This window comes from Panicum virgatum, chromosome 8N (genome assembly GCF_016808335.1).
Source record: "Panicum virgatum strain AP13 chromosome 8N, P.virgatum_v5, whole genome shotgun sequence".
Taxonomy (NCBI): domain Eukaryota; kingdom Viridiplantae; phylum Streptophyta; class Magnoliopsida; order Poales; family Poaceae; genus Panicum; species Panicum virgatum.
The window spans coordinates 8500719-8521178 of NC_053152.1; the positions used below are offsets into that span (position 1 = coordinate 8500719).

The following is a 20460-nucleotide window of genomic DNA, read 5'->3' on the forward strand; positions in this document are numbered from 1 at the left end:
ATCTGATTATGTAGTCCTTGATCCTTTCTTGTCTGGTATATTTATCCGAATGTTAATTTTCACCCGTTCAACCTGCATTGTGTCACTTTGCGAAATCAATCCTCTCTATCGTTGGCATCCAGATTGCACGTCGGCAACCGTGTTTAGGCAAGTTGTCAACTTGTGGGACCCAGTTTTGGGTCCTTCTCGTGACAAATTCTTGGGTTTTTGCGTTGTCAGGGAAGTTTCATGGCATCTTCTCTTTCAGTTATTTTGTCCGCGTCCTCCAGGAGTCGATGTTGCCTCTCCATCTTTTGTTAACACATTGAAGAATTAAAATATTGTGATTATTGCATTTTTGTGTAATCCAAGTTAGTCTGGACGATGAGGAAGCGTGAGCACTGAGTAGGCAGGTTATGGTAAGCTTTCCGACGGGCAATATTTGCAACTCTTTTAGGCCTCCTTTGGAACACAGGAATAGGAAAAACATAGGAATGCCATAGGAATACAGGTGCAAAACAGAGGATTTAGAAACATAGGAATTTTGTAGGAATGATTGTTTGGATGGGCTATAGGAAAAACACAGGAATCTTAGTTGAGTGTTAGCCATAATGCCTTGTGTTACTTTATTAGTTTATCTAATCAGTAGTAACTATTTCATTTGATGCTCACTGGAAAATGGGCCCACGAGCAAGAGGCATGATTAACAGCAGCAGTAGCAAGTAAGTTTCTCGTTCCTTGTGCACAGGAATTTTACAAAGAGGTTTGAGTGGATGCTAAAATTCCTATGGAATTGGTGTGCAAAGGGAAAGATTCCTATGGAATGCTAAGCACCGTTCCTGCAATCCAAAGGATAGGAAAGGAAAAAATTCCATGTGAACAGCATTCCTCCAAAAATCCTACAAAATCCTATAATCCAAAGGAGACCTCATTCATTTTTTCCTCTCCGTGATAGATGCGCGTGTTAAATCGTGTTTCCCTTTGTTAGGAAATAAACCACGTCGTGTACATACATGGCGTGTTAGGTCGAGGTCGTGTCGAGTCCGTCGTGTGTGCGACGAGTATGTCGAGTCCAGAATGTTGGTATGGCTACGTTATGTTTAGGTTGTTAGGATTTGGTCATGTGTGTGCGTGCGTTCTCCTCATTTGAGTTAGTTAGCTTGTTTAGATTTTTGATCGAGACGGTGACCGGTTCTTGCGTGAAGTTAGGTGCTCACGAAGGAGAAGAAGCCGGGTCGCCAGGACGTGCGTGCGTGGGCGCCGAGTTCGCTCGAGTGTGGTGGAGTGGGCGCTGTGTGTCGCCAAGGCCTATAAGTGGTCATGTAATCCTTGTGTGCAGAGTTGAGTCGAGTCCATTTGATCAATAGAACAGCCAATATACAGGCCGTGTGCACGGCCGGGGCGTTCGTCGCCAATGCAAAACTGCTTCTACTGTTCATCTTACTTTCTGCTGTTCTTCTTAGCTTCTACTACCTCCGTCCATTGTGAGAGAGAGAACAGAGGGCTCAATTCCATCACCCTTGCCTTTTTGTTTAGTTTTTACTCGATCATGGTTGTTAATTTATTCGGCCGGATAGTGAAATACTAAAATCTAAACTTGCTCCATCGCCGTCTGGTTTTTGCAAACTGTTCTGCTTTCAAACGTGTGGGGCCAAGAATTGATTGCTGGATGGCGAGGGCTGTTGTATTATTTGGAGCTGGCCCTGTCTTTTCATGGAATTTGACGTCCTTGAGAAATTTCATGGAAATTCTTGCAAAATATCTCGCCCCTGAGGTCTTTTATTTACTTGTGTGGCAGCAGTGTGAAATGTGAATTTCTGTTTTGCAACGAAGTCTCGCCGTGGCTTCGTTTTCCTTTGTGGACTGTTCTTTGGCAGTGAAAGGGACCCAAGCAACGTGCTCTGTCCTTGCCTTCAGAGCTAGATGACAGTGAAGACCAAGACCCGGGAGCCCGTCGCCCAGAACTCCAGAAGCAAAAATAGTCTCCCTGCCATCTAGCTAAGCAACTCCATCCACCTCAGATCCACAAGCTCTGCTTTCGGAACCCAAAATCTCTGAACCTCAACCAGTTCCTCCTCTTCCAGCGCGTGTTTGGGGATCGGATCATTGCACTGGCACTGAGTTGGAACTAATCAAGGTACTTGCTCTGATCTAATTATGTAGTATGTGGTTCTCCATTACATCTCTTTCGTGCGTTCTCTCCTGGTTTATTCAGCAATATTAACTGAATGTTGATCTCACTTCTCACAGCCATCAGCAGCACAAGTGTCACACTGCAGTTGCTGGTGCTCTTGTCTTCTTTCTTTTCAGAGATTTGCACTTGGCATGCTAAGCATAATCTTCCATTCGACTTTTTACCTCTTGTATACATGATCCTTACGGATCGTAACAACCAAGCCATGCACACATGTAACTTGCTAGTATAAGAGTTAAGCATTATCTCGAGCTACTGAAAGTACCAACGGCCACTATGTCATCTAGCTAAGCTGCAGCTCCTAACTTATGTGTGCAGATCTGCTGGATCTTGAGCCCCAAAAAACCATTTTGTGATTGCAACCATTGCTGCGTTTCAATATTTGGAGATGGAGTAGGCGAAAGCAGCTGATCATCCAGGTACGTGTACACTTGCTCTGATCTAAAACACAGTTGACCCCTGTTCCAGCACAAGTGTTTTACCTTGGCCCCTACTTTGTTTCTTCATTAACCAACTCGAGTGTTGCTCTCAGACTCCCCAGTGAGCGCCTGCGCCGCGCACGCTCAAGGACTTCACCAGGTAGTAAGCAAAAGTGGCATTGCTGCTCCTCATTAGGGAAGGTAATTGCTATGGCAATCAACTTTTTTACATCACAGTTATTTGGTTCGCCAGTATATGCTACATTAGCACTGACGACAATAAATTAGTATAGGCTTGTAAAACTGAATGTACTAATTTGCTCCTTTCCTAATTTCTTTCTTACAGAGGCTCAAAACGAGAACCTCTGCAGTATGAGTGGAGTGGAGGCTGCTTTAGCTGCTGGAGTGTTGAAGACTGCTGGTGGCAAGCTAGTTTCACTGATATCCAGTCAGTTTACTTCCATAACAGGTGTGAAGAAAGACCTCTGTGAGCTCCAGGGAAAACATCAGGAGATAAGTAGCTGGCTGGCTGTAGTTCGTGACAGAGCATTAGGGAGTGGCACACAGCTTCCATGGGTGAACGAATTGAGAAATGTTGCCTATGATATTGAAGATTTACTCTATGGAGTCCACCTTGAAGCTGAGAAAGACAAGATACAAAGCGACGGTGACAAGCAGCCAATAGCAGACTACTTCTGTGCAAAACCAAAATCATTACTGTTCAGATGCAAGGTGGCTAGTAAGATCAAGGCAATCAAGGTGAAATATGAGAAGATTGTGAAGCATGCAAGGGATGCCAACATTATAAGGAACAATTTACAAATGGATCATCCTGCTCGGAGCAGCTACACCAGGACTGCTGGAGAGCCCTCCATGCTATCAAATGTTGAAGACTCCAAAATACCAAGAAGAGATCAGGAGAAGGATGAAATTGTAAGTAAGATTTTAGAACCTAATGAAGGGGAGGATGGCAGAACGGTAGTATCTATTGTTGGATTAGGTGGGTCTGGCAAAACTACTTTGGCCAAACAAATCTGCCATGACAAGAAGATAAAGGAGAACTTCAAAGATATGATATTCTGGGTCTATGTGTCTCAAGAATTTGATGGAAACAAGCTTATTGGCAAGCTATTTGAAGCTATCATTGAGGAAAAATCTGATCTTCATGTTCAACAGAAAATGCTCCGTGAAATTTCAAACAAGTTAAATGGTAAGAAGTTTCTTCTTGTCCTGGATGATGCATGGCATCAGAACAAGCATGACTGGGAACAACTCATGGTGCACCTAAAGAGTGGTGCAGTTGGAAGCAAGATTTTGCTCACTACTCGTGATAGGAAGGTTGCAGAAATTGTGAAATCAAGGCATATATTCAAGCTAGGGATGTTATCAGAGGCTGAGAGTTGGAGCTTGTTCCTAAAGAGCTCTGGGTGGGTAGAGGAGGATTTAAGCTCTGAGTATATAAAAGTTGGAAAAGTGATCCTGAACAGATGTAGTGGGGTGCCTCTAGCAATCAGAACACTTGGAGGTATCCTCTATGAAAAAAAGGAAATAAGTATATGGAAAGCCATAGGACAGAGTGATTTATGGACGGATGAGAGTATAGAAGACAGAGTGTTCGCTTCTTTGAAATTGAGCTTCATTCACCTGCCAGATGAACTAAAGCAGTGCTTCACACTTTGCTCTATATTCCCAAAGGGCACAAAAATCTACAAAGATCGTTTGATTTCCCAATGGGTAGCCCATGGATTCATCAATTCGATGAATGGAAAGCAGCCAGAAGATATCGGAAGTGGCTACTTTGATTCTCTTGTAAAAGTTGGCTTTCTTCAGGATCCTTCTAAGGACTGGCTGACTGAACAGCTAGTATGCAAGATGCACGATTTGATTCATGATCTCAGTTGACACATACTGCAGGATGAAGTGGTGACTTGTCTACCGAATAATATGATAGCAAACCGCACTCATGTAACACCCGTATTTTCAAATTAGGAACCTAAGTAAATTTGATTAGGTTTATTGTAGGCTCGATAAGGTTTCATCTAATTTATCTTGAATTTAGAGCATTTATCGCGAGCTTAAATAAATTATTTAGCCATAAAATAAATATAAGGAAAATAGGTGTGTGCATTTCATGCTGGTTTGCATTTTTATTGGCTTGTTGTTCAACTTAAATTCAAATCTTTGAGTTTGAATTTAAATTGAAAGAGTTTGAATCGTTTTGGAAATTAGAAAATCATTTCTCTTTCTCTCTCTCTTTCAGCCCGGCCCACTTTTTTTTTCTTTTCCTCTTTTCTCCTTTTTCGCGGGCCGCTTTCTTTTGTTTTGGCCCAACCGGCGCCCCACCCCTTTTTCCTCCCCGCCGGCCCGTTCGCCACGCCTCCCGGCCCGTTCCGGCCCAGCGCCCTTTTCCCCTCCTGGACTCACTGCCAGGCGGGCCCCACCTGTCGGGCGCGTCTTCCTCCCCGACCGAGCCGGACTCTGGCTCGAGTCCGACCCGGCCACGCGCGCGCCGCCGTGTTCCCCTCGGGCCCGCACGCCAAGGCCAGCGCCCGCCCCTATAAAAGGAACCCGAGACACCCTCCTAGCCCTCGCCAAACCCGCAGCCGCCGCCCTAGCCCTCGCTAACCCTAGCTCCCAAAACCGCCGCCATTGTTGGAGCTCGGGGTTCTTCGCGACGCCGCCGTTCCAACGCGTCCCCGTCGACTTCAAGCCCTCCAGGAGATTCGCACCGAGGTAGTGAGGCTCATCGGCCTGTTTTTCTTCTCCTTCTTGCTCCGTTTCGTTCGCTTTAGCTCGCCGGCGCCGCCGCTCCGCCATGCGCCGCCGCACGGCCGCTCCGCTCGCTTATGTCCCGCACAAACCCCCTAATCGAGTTCGCGTGCTCGCGCGCATGCTCCCAGTCCAAGAACCGAGCCAATAGGAGCCCAGATGGCCGTTTTGGCCTACTCCGGCCGTCCCGCCGCCGCCTAGCTCACCGCCGGCCGCTCCCGCCGCCGCCAGCCCGCCCCAAAGAACTCTAGCCGTCAGATCTAAAACGCACGGCTCAGATTAGATCGGATCGAAGTCAACCCAGCCGGAAAACGGTCAACCATGGTCTTTTTGCACTAAAGCCCCTCTGTTTTTCCAAAATTAACCCGCCGTCCTCTTCTGTTGAAAAATATTTACAAATCAGCCCCTGTTTTTATGATCTAGCCCCTGCGTATAAGGTTTAATTACGAATTAGTCCTTAGATCTTGTTTTAGCCATAACTTTTCCGTTTTAGATCCGTTTTCGATGATCTTTACGCTCATGCGATCGTTGCAACGAGTAGGATAGTTTAGTAACCTCTTTTTGTACTGTTTTTGTTGTTTGGTGTACTGTTTCTTATTGTTTGTACTTGTTTGCTTGCATGTGCGTGTTTGATGCGATAGACGGTCCGCAGTTCGAGGAGCAGCAGCAAGATCAAGACTTCGGAGGACCGGATCAGCAGCAGTTTGAGGAAGGCAAGTGGACCCTTGATCATACTTTGACCCATGAAATCACCAAATCTATCACATTTACTTTTATGTTCATGCATGAGTCTATAATTTGATGGGAACCGAGTTAAGGACATGCCTAGTATTGTATATCTTATTCCTTGATCAACTTGGGTTTAATTTCATGTTGGGTAGCTATGCTAGTTGCTTTACCTTGGATATGGGTGGATAATATTACAAATGCTATACTTGTTACTTCATGTTCATGATGGTTTAATATTGTTAATCAAGATCATATGTGTTAAATGGAACATGGAGAACCACCCAAGAAAACAGTACAACCACAATTACTATATGGCTCTGGTCTTGGCTGATTAATTAGAAACTCTAGCTTGTGACAATCTTACCGAAAGGGCAAGAGGGGATGCATCGACGGGGTATAGCTCGGTCCTCTTGGGGCAATTGGTATTGTTTGATGGTCCTTTGGTAAGGTACCACCTCATTAGGACAGTGTTATGACCGCTTTGACTTGAAACCTTAGCGGGTTATCATAGGTTAGGGAATCTTTGTAAAGGCCTCGTAGCGTCCCTATGCAGTCATACCTAAGGAAGTGTGATATGGTGCTTGGCCCGCACTTGCATGGTTGGGTTTAAAGTTCTTCGGAGCTTTTACGCGGATTGTGGTGAAAGTGTACAACCTCTGCAGAGTGTAAAACTAACCGGTTAGCCGTGCTCACGGTCAAGAGCGGCTTGGACCCTCACATGATAATTGAACTTGAAGTTGATCTAAATCGATGCTTTTACTTATGGTTATGCTGTATATCTTCATATATGCTTATCTTGTGGGTCTAATGGTATATACTTATATCTAGTTAATGCTTGCTAATAAAATCTGATCAACTAAAATTGCTGAGTGCAGTTAAACCGTGTCAGCTATTCCTTGAATTAGCCTTGCATATATTATAGTTGTTTCCCTACCACTTGTTGAGTACCAACCATAAGTGTACTCACCCTTGCATACTTGCTGCTCAGACCGTAATAACAACTGCCCGGAGTTTCCAGAAGACTTCGAGGATTTCTAGGCGTATGTCTCCCAGTCATCTGCCTGTGCTGAAGAAGATTCCGCTGCTACTCTATAGACGTTTATTTATTCGCCTAAGACATTCGGTTTTGTAATAAAGTCTTAAATACTCTCTTTACGCTTGCACTAGTTGTGATATTCACTTTATGTTTAATCATATGTGTGTAAACTGATCCTGGCGCACATATGAGATGCATTCGGTTTGCCTTCATAAACCGGGTGTTACAAAAGTGGTATCAGAGTAGTGTTGACTGTAGGACGTTAGCCTAGATAGAAATGGTCGAAAATTAAGGTCTATCTTGCTTAGTAGCCATGCTCTTTCATGCTTATTTGCTTAATCCTTATTGATAGCTTTTATCTCAACCTTGATCGCATACTTGTCTTTTCTTTCAAGTATGTTCTAAAACCTTTCTATCATGTTCTTCAGATGGCCAGAACTAGGCAGACTGCACGCAAGCGCACCGGAGGTCGTGCCTTCGCCCGTCGCACTGTTCCTGCACCCGCTGAGCCAGTACCCGCCCCAGTACCTGCTCCAGTTCCAGTTTAGCCAGAGGAAGAGGTTGAGGAAGTGCCCAGGGTGGATTACTTCTTCGATGAAGACCAAGAAGGCAACATCCGGGAAGTCGATGCGGACGGGAACATACAGCCATCCCTACCGTCGCCTACACAAGTACATGATCTAGGCCCACCACTGGCCTATTTCGAAGCTCAGGTTCCAGCGACCGCCGTCGCTGAAGGAGGAGAAGAGGAGGAGCCCCTAGAGATGTCAGAGGATGAAGCCCCAGCACCGCCACTTGCACCTCCTGCTCCAGCAGCTTCAGTGCCTGCACCAGCTGGAGGAGACCCGGAAGGCCCAGAGGACCCGGGCGATGAGGATGATGAAGAAGATGATCAGAATGATGACCCGCCAGAAGAAAGGGGACTGTACTGCGTCTACACCTCAACCCACGAGGTGGGTCACTTCCCCCTGCTGCTTCGGGACGTGCTGGAAGAGCTTCACAACCCCGTGGCTCCCATGTACGAGACAAGGCATTATGAAGACCCAGCGCTCGGCGACTACTTCGTCACTCGGGTCCACATAAGGGTGGATACTGGACCCCGAGGCATGATGACCGTCTCCGCACATGATTCCTCGACACCCATGGCGACCTACCGTGCCGCAGTCAGCCAAGCTGCCATGAGGGCTCTCTGGTCTCTCAACCACACTAACCGTCGAGACTTGGAGAGCACAGACTATCAGCACCTTCCTCGCCGTGCTCGTGGGACAGAGCATACGGAGTTGACACTTGGAGAGGACGAGGAGAACCGCGTCAATGTCACAGTGCGAGCTCTCGCCGGAGTCGACACGGACTTAAGGAACGTCGTCATCCAGCTGGACGACACCCAAGACCGACTGAGGGAAGCTCACCACAGGATTCGCCAGCTAGAGGCCCAGCTTGCAGGAGAGGCGCCTCCACCAGTTCCAGAGGAGGAGCCTCCGCATCCCGCCTTGTCACCCCCGCGCAAGAGGCTTCGTTTCGGCGACCGTGGCTACCAGAACCGTTTCTATTAGATGATAGGCTTAAGAGTTTAGGTTGAGTCTTGTAAAGAGTCGTTTTGTAATCGCTAGCTCGTGAACGTTTGTTTAAGTGTGTTAGTTAATCAGTGTGTTTCAATGCTTGGTTTTGTGAACAATTGTGAGTTGGCTTTTTGTAATGATTGTGGTGTAATTATGGAGTGATGACCATAATTGCACCAAGTTTTTAATAAAGTTAGCTAGTTAGTAAAGCTTGGGGTTATCTATTTTATTTTATATTGTCCCTATCTCATCCTTGCACCTATATTTTACCATGGTTATTTCATGAGTCTTACTTGTCTAACCGGTCAGATGGTGAACACCAGGTCCGGATCAGGGGTTGATCAGCCACCAGTGCAGCGTCAGAGAAGAGGCAACAACCAGCAACCCAACAACATGAGTGGAGGCAACAACCAGAACAACGGGCCACCGCCACCACCACCAGCAGGGATGGAGCAGTTCCTTGCTGCGCAGACACAGCTGTTGACTCAAATGGCCAATGCCATGGCCAATCTACAAGCTCAAGCAAATCAAGCTCCAGTTCCACAGCCACCACCGAGAGATCGCCACCGTGACTTCATGAGTCACAGACCTCCTACTTTCTCCCACTCTCCAGATCCTCTTCATGCCGATGACTGGCTCAAGACCCTTGAGAAGATGCTAAATATAGTTCAGTGTACAGACAGGGAGAAGGTACTGTATGCTTCAGGCAGATTGGAAGGAACTGCAGCAGACTGGTGGGATGCTTATACCGCCGCCCATGTTGATCAAAACACCATCACCTGGGATGAGTTCAGGACCCAATTCAGGGAGCACCACATACCTGAGGGTTTGATGAAGCTGAAGAGGCAGGAATTTCTAGCTTTGAAGCAAGGTGGAATGTCCGTAAGTGAGTATCGGGACAAGTTCATCCAGCTGTCCCGCTATGCCTCCGCAGACGTGGCCACAGATGGGCAGAAGCAGGATTACTTCAGGCTAGGGCTGCTTGCACCCATCAGATATCAGTTGTTGGTGCACAGGTTTGATAGCTTTCAGAAACTGGTGGACAATGCCATCGCCGTGGAGAATGCTCGCAAGGAGATGGGCGAGCAGAAGCGGAAGTTCGAGTCACAAGGCCAGTCTAGCAATTCGCGCCCGCGCTTTGGACCCCCGCAAGGTAACCAGTACCGCACAGGAGGACAGAATGTCAATTTTGGGCAGAATCAGTATCAGTACCAGCGCCCAGCTCAGCAGTACCAGCAGAATCAGCAGTTAGCTCAACGCTCCACTCCCCAGCAGAATCGCCAGAACACTCCAGTCGGTACCCCTGTGAGAAACAACAACCCCGCACCTTCTGGAGGCAATGCTTGCTTCAAGTGTGGTCAGCTTGGGCACTTTGCTCATGCTTGTCCCAACAGGAATACCCAGGGTACGCCAGGCCAATCCAGTAATAGTGGGCAGAGGCAGACCCCCCAACAGCAGCAGCAGCAGCAGCAGCCGAGGAACAACAACCAGACTCCCCAGGGTAACCGAGGACAGCAGAATTATGTTCAAGGGAGGGTGAACCATGTTGCTGCGGAGACCGCTCAGGAGGCCCAGGAAGTTGTATACGGTATGTTCTTAGTCAACTCCGCCCCTGCAACGGTTTTATTTGATTCGGGAGCATCGCATTCTTTCATTTCTGCTCAGTTCGTAGCAAAATATGGTATTCCCGTGCATTCTATGTCAAAACACATGCTAGTTAGTTCGCCCGGGGGAAATATGAAGGCTATGTACCAGTGCCTTGGTGTCGGATTCCAGATCATGGGTAGAGAATTCTGTGCCAACTTCGTAGTACTGGATACTAGTGGAATCGATATCATTCTTGGGATGGGATGGTTGAGCAAGGTTGATGCAGTGATTCAGTGTGCCAAGAGATCAGTACTCCTCACTAGCCCAGACGGTGAGAGGTTTGAGTTTGCTGCAACCCCTCCAACATCAGCAGATTGTACGGTGAATCGGATGAAGGCTGCTCTGATATAGGACATCAGGATAGCATGCGAGTACTCAGATGTGTTTCCCGATGACTTGCCAGGTATGCCACCTGAACGTGACATTGAGTTCATTATAGACCTATTACCTGGCACTGCACCTATTGCCAAGAGACCATATAGAATGTCTGCTGGTGAACTAGAAGAACTTAAGAAACAATTAAAGGAATTGTTAGATAAGAAATTTATTCGAGCTAGTTCATCACCTTGGGGAGCCCCAGTGATCTTTGTGGACAAGAAGGATGGTACACAGAGGATGTGTGTGGACTACAGGTCATTAAATGAAGTTACCATCAAGAACAAGTATCCGTTGCCCCGTATAGAAGATTTGTTTGATCAGCTGAGAGGAGCCAAGGTATTCTCCAAGATCGATCTGAGGTCAGGGTATCACCAGTTGAGGATACGACCGTCATACATTCCCAAGACCGCGTTCACTACCAGATATGGGTTATATGAATATACGGTCATGTCATTCGGGTTGACCAATGCACCAGCTTACTTTATGTACTTGATGAATAATGTGTTTATGGAGTATCTCGACAAGTTTGTAGTGGTGTTCATCGATGATATTTTGGTGTACTCCAAGAATGAGGAGGAACATGAGGAGCACTTGAGGCTTGTTTTGCAGAAGCTCAGGGAGCATCAGTTGTACGCCAAGCTCAGCAAATGTGAATTCTGGTTGAAAGAGGTTTCGTTTCTTGGTCATGTTATCACAGATGGAGGAATTGCAGTTGATCCCAGCAAGGTCAGAGATGTGTTGAAGTGGGAACCACCTCAGACAGTGTCAGAAATCCGGAGTTTCTTAGGACTCGCAGGCTACTACAGAAGATTTATAGAAGGCTTCTCCAAGATAGTGAAACCCCTTACCTCACTATTGGAGAAAGGAAAAGAGTTTGTATGGTCAGATGAGTGCCAAGCCAGTTTTGAAGAATTAAAGAAGCGGCTGACTACAGCTCCAGTGTTGGCTATGCCTGACATTCACAAGAGTTTCGATATATATTGTGATGCATCTCGTCAGGGACTTGGTTGTGTGCTAATGCAAGGGGGACATGTGATTGCTTATGCGTCTCGTCAGTTAAGGAAGCATGAGCAGAACTACCCCACTCATGATTTGGAGTTAGCAGCCGTGGTGCATGCCTCGAAGATATGGAGACACTATTTGTTGGGACATAGATGTCAGATATATACTGATCACAAGAGTCTGAAGTACATATTCACCCAGAATGATCTCAACCTGAGACAGAGAAGATGGTTAGAGCTTATAAAGGATTATGACCTGGAGATACACTACCATCCAGGAAAAGCTAATGTGGTTGCAGATGCTTTGAGCCGCAAGAGCCATGTAAATGCAATGAGAGTCAGCCAGATGCCTCAAGAATTGTGTTGGGAGTTTGAGAAACTCAACCTTGGTTTTGTTGGTCATACTGAGGGAATCACTATAGAAGTCGAGCCGACTCTTGAGCAAGAGATACGGAAGGGTCAGCTTGAGGATGATAAGATCAAGGAGATCAAGGAGCTGATAGAAAGAGGCAAGGCACCTGATTTTACTGAGGATGAACATGGAACCGTGTGGTTCAGAAAGAGGATATGTGTGCCAGAGGTGGACCATCTGCGAGAAAAGATTCTAAAGGAAGCCCATGATTCCGCCTATTCGATTCATCCAGGCAGTACCAAAATGTACCAGGACTTGAAAGAAAGATATTGGTGGTATGGTATGAAGCGTGATGTTGCAGCTCACGTGGCCATATGTGATGTGTGTCAGAGAGTCAAGGCAGAACATCAGAGACCAGCCGGTTTGTTGCAGCCATTGAAAATACCAGAATGGAAATGGGAAGAAATTGGTATGGATTTTATTGTGGGGTTACCACGTACAAAGGATGGCTATGATTCCATATGGGTTATTGTGGATAGGTTGACAAAGGTAGCTCACTTCATTCCAGTGAAGACCACTTACTCAGGAGCTAAACTGGCAGAGCTATACATATCCAGGATTGTCTGCTTACATGGGGTACCTAAGAAGATTGTGTCCGATAGAGGTACTCAGTTCACGTCACGGTTTTGGCAGAAGTTGCATGAGTCAATGGATACGAAGCTAAACTTCAGCTCAGCGTACCACCCGCAGACGGATGGGCAGACAGAAAGGACCAATCAGGTGTTAGAGGATATGCTTAGAGCTTGCGCTCTAAAGCACGGAGGCAGTTGGGATAAGAGCTTGCCGTACGCAGAGTTTTCATACAACAACAGTTACCAGGCCAGCTTGAAGATGGCACCGTTTGAGGCACTATATGGAAGGAAGTGCAGAACTCCATTATATTGGAGTGAGACGGGAGAAAGCCAGTTGTTCGGCCCAGAGATCATCAAAGAGGCCGAACGACAAGTACAGATTGTTCGAGAAAATCTGAAAGTGGCACAGTCAAGACAGAAGAGCTATGCAGACAAGGGACGTAGAGAGTTGATCTTTGAAGAAGGAGATTTCGTGTATCTCAAAGTGTCACCTATCAGAGGTTTGCGCAGATTCAAAGTTAAGGGGAAATTGTCACCTCGTTACATCGGACCATTCAAGGTCTTGGCCCGGAGGGGTGAAGTAGCTTATGAGCTAGAACTACCGGCCCGATTGTCCGATGTGCACAATGTGTTCCATATATCTCAGTTGAGAAAGTGTTTGAGGGTGCCAGAGGAGAAGTTGCCACTGGAGGAACTGAATGTGCAGGATGATCTAACTTATACTGAGTATCCGGTCAAAATTCTAGACACATTAGAGAGGATTACTCGGAGTAAGAGGATACGGATGTGTAAAGTTCAGTGGAGTCATCATGCAGAGGATGAGGCTACTTGGGAAAGAGAAGATGAGTTACAGGCAGAATTCCCCCAGCTCTTTGCTAGCCCAGCCGAATCTCGAGGACGAGATTCCTTTTAAGGGGGGTAGGTTTGTAACACCCGTATTTTCAAATTAGGAACCTAAGTAAATTTGATTAGGTTTATTGTAGGCTCGATAAGGTTTCATCTAATTTATCTTGAATTTAGAGCATTTATCGCGAGCTTAAATAAATTATTTAGCCATAAAATAAATATAAGGAAAATAGGTGTGTGCATTTCATGCTGGTTTGCATTTTTATTGGCTTGTTGTTCAACTTAAATTCAAATCTTTGAGTTTGAATTTAAATTGAAAGAGTTTGAATCGTTTTGGAAATTGGAAAATCATTTCTCTTTCTCTCTCTCTTTCAGCCTGGCCCACTTTTTTTTTCTTTTCCTCTTTTCTCCTTTTTCGCGGGCCGCTTTCTTTTGTTTTGGCCCAACCGGCGCCCCACCCCTTTTTCCTCCCCTCCGGCCCGTTCGCCACGCCTCCCGGCCCGTTCCGGCCCAGCGCCCTTTTCCCCTCCTGGACTCACTGCCAGGCGGGCCCCACCTGTCGGGCGCGTCTTCCTCCCCGACCGAGCCGGACTCTGGCTCGAGTCCGACCCGGCCACGCGCGCGCCGCCGTGTTCCCCTCGGGCCCGCACGCCAAGGCCAGCGCCCGCCCCTATAAAAGGAACCCGAGACACCCTCCTAGCCCTCGCCAAACCCGCAGCCGCCGCCCTAGCCCTCGCTAACCCTAGCTCCCAAAACCGCCGCCATTGTTGGAGCTCGGGGTTCTTCGCGACGCCGCCGTTCCAACGCGTCCCCGTCGACTTCAAGCCCTCCAGGAGATTCGCACCGAGGTAGTGAGGCTCATCGGCCTGTTTTTCTTCTCCTTCTTGCTCCGTTTCGTTCGCTTTAGCTCGCCGGCGCCGCCGCTCCGCCATGCGCCGCCGCACGGCCGCTCCGCTCGCTTATGTCCCGCACAAACCCCCTAATCGAGTTCGCGTGCTCGCGCGCGTGCTCCCAGTCCAAGAACCGAGCCAATAGGAGCCCAGATGGCCGTTTTGGCCTACTCCGGCCGTCCCGCCGCCGCGCGCCGCCGCCTAGCTCACCGCCGGCCGCTCCCGCCGCCGCCAGCCCGCCCCAAAGAACTCTAGCCGTCAGATCTAAAACGCACGGCTCAGATTAGATCGGATCGAAGTCAACCCAGCCGGAAAACGGTCAACCATGGTCTTTTTGCACTAAAGCCCCTCTGTTTTTCCAAAATTAACCCGCCGTCCTCTTCTGTTGAAAAATATTTACAAATCAGCCCCTGTTTTTATGATCTAGCCCCTGCGTATAAGGTTTAATTACGAATTAGTCCTTAGATCTTGTTTTAGCCATAACTTTTCCGTTTTAGATCCGTTTTCGATGATCTTTACGCTCATGCGATCGTTGCAACGAGTAGGATAGTTTAGTAACCTCTTTTTGTACTGTTTTTGTTGTTTGGTGTACTGTTTCTTATTGTTTGTACTTGTTTGCTTGCATGTGCGTGTTTGGTGCGATAGACGGTCCGCAGTTCGAGGAGCAGCAGCAAGATCAAGACTTCGGAGGACCGGATCAGCAGCAGTTTGAGGAAGGCAAGTGGACCCTTGATCATACTTTGACCCATGAAATCACCAAATCTATCACATTTACTTTTATGTTCATGCATGAGTCTATAATTTGATGGGAACCGAGTTAAGGACATGCCTAGTATTGTATATCTTATTCCTTGATCAACTTGGGTTTAATTTCATGTTGGGTAGCTATGCTAGTTGCTTTACCTTGGATATGGGTGGATAATATTACAAATGCTATACTTGTTACTTCATGTTCATGATGGTTTAATATTGTTAATCAAGATCATATGTGTTAAATGGAACATGGAGAACCACCCAAGAAAACAGTACAACCACAATTACTATATGGCTCTGGTCTTGGCTGATTAATTAGAAACTCTAGCTTGTGACAATCTTACCGAAAGGGCAAGAGGGGATGCATCGACGGGGTATAGCTCGGTCCTCTTGGGGCAATTGGTATTGTTTGATGGTCCTTTGGTAAGGTACCACCTCATTAGGACAGTGTTATGACCGCTTTGACTTGAAACCTTAGCGGGTTGTCATAGGTTAGGGAATCTTTGTAAAGGCCTCGTAGCGTCCCTATGCAGTCATACCTAAGGAAGTGTGATATGGTGCTTGGCCCGCACTTGCATGGTTGGGTTTAAAGTTCTTCGGAGCTTTTACGCGGATTGTGGTGAAAGTGTACAACCTCTGCAGAGTGTAAAACTAACCGGTTAGCCGTGCTCACGGTCAAGAGCGGCTTGGACCCTCACATGATAATTGAACTTGAAGTTGATCTAAATCGATGCTTTTACTTATGGTTATGCTGTATATCTTCATATATGCTTATCTTGTGGGTCTAATGGTATATACTTATATCTAGTTAATGCTTGCTAATAAAATCTGATCAACTAAAATTGCTGAGTGCAGTTAAACCGTGTCAGCTATTCCTTGAATTAGCCTTGCATATATTATAGTTGTTTCCCTACCACTTGTTGAGTACCAACCATAAGTGTACTCACCCTTGCATACTTGCTGCTCAGACTGTAATAACAACTGCCCGGAGTTTCCAGAAGACTTCGAGGATTTCTAGGCGTATGTCTCCCAGTCATCTGCCTGTGCTGAAGAAGATTCCGCTGCTACTCTATAGACGTTTATTTATTCGCCTAAGACATTCGGTTTTGTAATAAAGTCTTAAATACTCTCTTTACGCTTGCACTAATTGTGATATTCACTTTATGTTTAATCATATGTGTGTAAACTGATCCTGGCGTACATATGAGATGCATTCGGTTTGCCTTCATAAACCGGGTGTTACAACTCAGAGGTGCAGATACTTATCAATGACTTCATGTCCCAAGAAGGTTCATAGGAATTCATTTCACAAGGCCCATGCTCTCTTTATCTCTGGAGGTAATCCAATATTTGATAAACCAGTTAAGACGAGCTCCAGTGTCCGCAGTGTTGTTCTGGACTACACAGAAAACACTCCATTTCCCCAATTTACACTGAAATTTGAATATATCGGATATCTTGAAATTCATAACCTTGATTGCACAAAATTTCTAGAAGCCATCTCAAGTTGTTGGAACTTGCAGTCACTTCATTTAATCAGGTGCAAAGGTCTTGTTGCATTACCAGAATCTATTGGCAAGCTTAAGAAGCTCCGAATTCTAGAGTTGAATTTTGCTTATGATCTTGACAGTTTACCTCAGTCAATTGGTGATTGTCGAGACCTTCAATCCTTGATTCTGTATCATTGTGAAAAATTCAGAGAGATACCTGGCACCATATGTAAAATTAAAAACTTGAGGGGCCTTCGTATATCTCGGTGTTCATTTCTGAAACAATTTCCGTCAGAATTCGCGGGGGTGTTCCGCAACTTGCAGACAATCAACTTAGCTGATTCTAGAGTGTTTCAGGGGCTGCCAAGCACATTGTCATGTCCACTGTTGTCTACACTTGATCTTTCTGGAACCAAAGTTACCATGCTACCTCCATGGATTACTACAATTGATACTCTAGAGTGTATAAACCTTGAACAGTGCTCTGAGCTAGTGGAGCTGCCTAAAGGTATAGGTAACTTGAAAAGACTTGCAGTTTTGAACATAAAGGGTTGCAGCAAACTGCGTTGCATGCCGTCAGGTATTGGACAGCTGACCCGTTTAACACAGCTGGGCTTGTTTGTTGTCGGGTGTAGTAGAGATGATGCGAGAATCTCGGAGCTTGAAAATCTTGATATGCTAAGTGGTGAATTGGAAATTAGAAACCTTAAGTACGTGAAGGATCCATGTGATACTGAGAAGGCTTGCTTGAAACAGAAGAATGGCATAAAGAATCTGGTTTTGGACTGGTCTTTGAGTGAAGGAGAAGAAGAGTTAGCTTCAGATGTGGAACAAGAGCTGGGTGTGCTGAGTGGTCTTGAACCACCATCGCAAATTGAGAGCTTGGTAATTTGTCGTTACCAAGGTCCTTGTTTGCCACGGTGGTTGATGGAGCAGAATGGTTCTTCTTACTCTGAAGGCACTACGTTAAAGCAAACTGGTCCTTGTCAGTACCCGTCTTTAACCTGTCTGACACTATTTCAGTCTCCCAACTTGAAGCATATGCGAGGACTTGTGAGATTTCCTTCGCTGAAGTCCCTCAAACTGTCGGAAATGGCAAGTTTAGAGGAGCTGTGGACTATAGCAAGCGGTATAGAAATTCAAGAGGTGGAATTAAGTGCACAATATTGCTTCCCTGTCCTATCGAACCTATCTATAACGGACTGCCCGCAATTGAGTGCTGTGAAGCCATACTTCCCACCATCGCTGGAGAAGCTGTCTTTACATAGAAGCGACTTGCAGCTGTTATCCCCAAGTAACTTCTCTCGTCTGCTTCCATCACTTTCCAATGAATCCTCATCGTCCAGCAGCCTGCACTCAGCAGTCCCTCACCTTAGAGAACTGCAACTACAAGGAATAGTAGGATCATCATCTGACTGGGAATTATTGCGGCACCATACTAAACTGGAGACCATATTTATCGTGTTCTGCGATGACCTAACACAAGTACCTGAGAGCATTCGAAGCCTCACCTCCCTCCAGGCGCTGCATATCACGGGATGCCCCGCCCTTGGCGCGCTGCCTGAGTGGCTGGGAGAACTGTGCTCCTTACGACATCTGGCAATCGGGTGTCACAATCTGAAGCAACTGCCTGACGCAATTCAGCACCTCACCTCCCTTGATTCTCTCTCATTGTTTTCTTGCCGTGCGCTGGTCGAGCTGCCTTCCGATCTGGCAATCGGGCATCGGGCAACTATCTGCGCTTCGGCTGCTTCACATCAATCGTTGCTCTTCTCTTCAGTGCCTGCCTCAGTCCATCCAACACTTAACTGCTCTCCAGAGTTTGGAAATTTACAACTGCCCTGCTTTGGCGAGTCGTTACAAGCAAGGAGTGGGGCCGGACTGGCACCTTGTCTCACACATCCCTCACGTGTGGATATATCCAGAGGAGGATTAGGAGGCTGGCGGCCTAGCGTCTTGCCTCCCAAGACATGCATGCGCGCGAACGCGGCAGCACCAAACTCCGTGGTACGTTGTAACAGCAATATTTTCGAGCTTTGTGTCATTACCGTGGAGATAATGATGGTTCTACAATGTGCTCTGCAGGGTTTGGCGGGGCGTTACAAGCAAGGAGTGGGGCCAGACCGGCACCTTTGTCTCCCTCATCCCTCGTGACTCATGCGACGACATAAACATTAACTGGACTATAGGACTCCTAATGGCCCAGCGCCTTGTGCCTTCCATATAACACGTGAACGCGGCAGTTGGGTCCTTTGTGTGATGTCAACGGATTGAATTATTTTTTGAATGGTCACGGGGGAGTATCCCCACCTTAATTGTATTCAAATAGTGTGGCAAACTGATCAAATACCTCATTCTTTTGGGGAAAATGAGACAAAAAAAACCTTGCTCGCGGTTAATTCTGGGAAACAGGGCTATAACCTCATAAGGTGGAAACAAGGCTAAACCAACACCAAGCCAAGCGCAAGAGCAATTTATGGGCATAACCATGAATAGAAAAACACTACACCCGCGCATAAGGTGGAAATATGGCACAACCATTGAAAGCACCAACACAAGTGTCAGGAAGCTAGGGTAGTCGCTTGCACTGTCTTCCGATGATGAATTGCACTGGAAGAGCACAGCAAAACTGGGCCACCCGCCTCAGTCCGCTGCAAGACCCTAGTTGTCCAGCGATGCCGGTGCTGCAAGCGTCGTCCTTCGATGCAGCCTTACGTTGCACTGACAGTATCTAAGCAACACTAGCCACCGTGGTTCACTGCAAGTAGTCAGCCCGACAACGATGAGACAACCATTGGCCGCCACCCAACCGCAACCGGAGGCTGAGTTGGGTATCAAGAGATGATGCGGGCCGGAATGATGCCAGTGGCGCGGCCGTCGCTCGTCCAGGCATGGTAAGGTTTTCAACCAGAGAACTCGTGCGGTAGGGATTGGACTCTAAATGACGCCCCCAACGGGAGGAACGACGCCCTAGGACGCTGCTGCCATCGGCACTAGCAAGAATGTTGGTAAAGGCTTTCTCCTAGAGCATCCCACTACACGTACTTAGCCCTGACACACTACCAGCCTCCAGCGGACCACCAGGTCGCCCTTCCTTGCCGCAAATGATGTCCTCTGCACGGGCGCAGGTACGCACGGTCATGTATGGTTAGGATAAAAAAGAATGGACGGTTGTGATGATGAGTATCAGGGAGAAGTGAGGCAGGGTGGGTCAGATACCAGCGAAGAGTAGGACTAATAGGTCCTTAAGTACAATTGAAAAAACTGGGTCCCTTTCACACTAACTTCCTGCCGGTGGAACATGGAAGTATAGTCAAACACGTTATATCTCCTGTTTCACCCATACAAAATGCATATTAGGAGCTGTATTTAAAATGGCTTGGTTCGAAAGGAATGTTCCAGCATTCGCAAAACGGAAGTTAGTAACTCAGGTCCTTCTTACTGTTCAGTATCTAGGGTTTTACTGTTTAGTATCTAGGGTTTAAAATTTAGAGTTTAGGGTTCGGAGTTTCGAGTTCGGGTTTAATGTTTCGGATTTATGATTCCATTTTATGTTTTGCGGTTTATGGTTTCGAGTTTAGTGTTCAGTGTTTAGGGTTTATGGTTTATGAATTTAGGGTTTGAAATTTAGGGAACGAGGTTTAGAGTTCTAGTTTATTATTTAGGGTTTATGAGTTTAGTGTTTAGAGTTTAGGATCCCTGGTTTAGAGTTTAGGGTTTAGGGTTTAAGGTATTAGGGTTTAGGGTTTATGGATTTAGCGTTTGAGGGAACGAGGTTTAGAGTTC

General features: G+C 46.7%; 1 pseudogene; it reads left to right on the forward strand.

The window, feature by feature from the left end:
* Nucleotides 1–1837: 1837 nt before the first annotated feature.
* LOC120685450 lies at nucleotides 1838–19028 on the forward strand (annotated as a pseudogene).
* Nucleotides 19029–20460: the final 1432 nt, after the last annotated feature.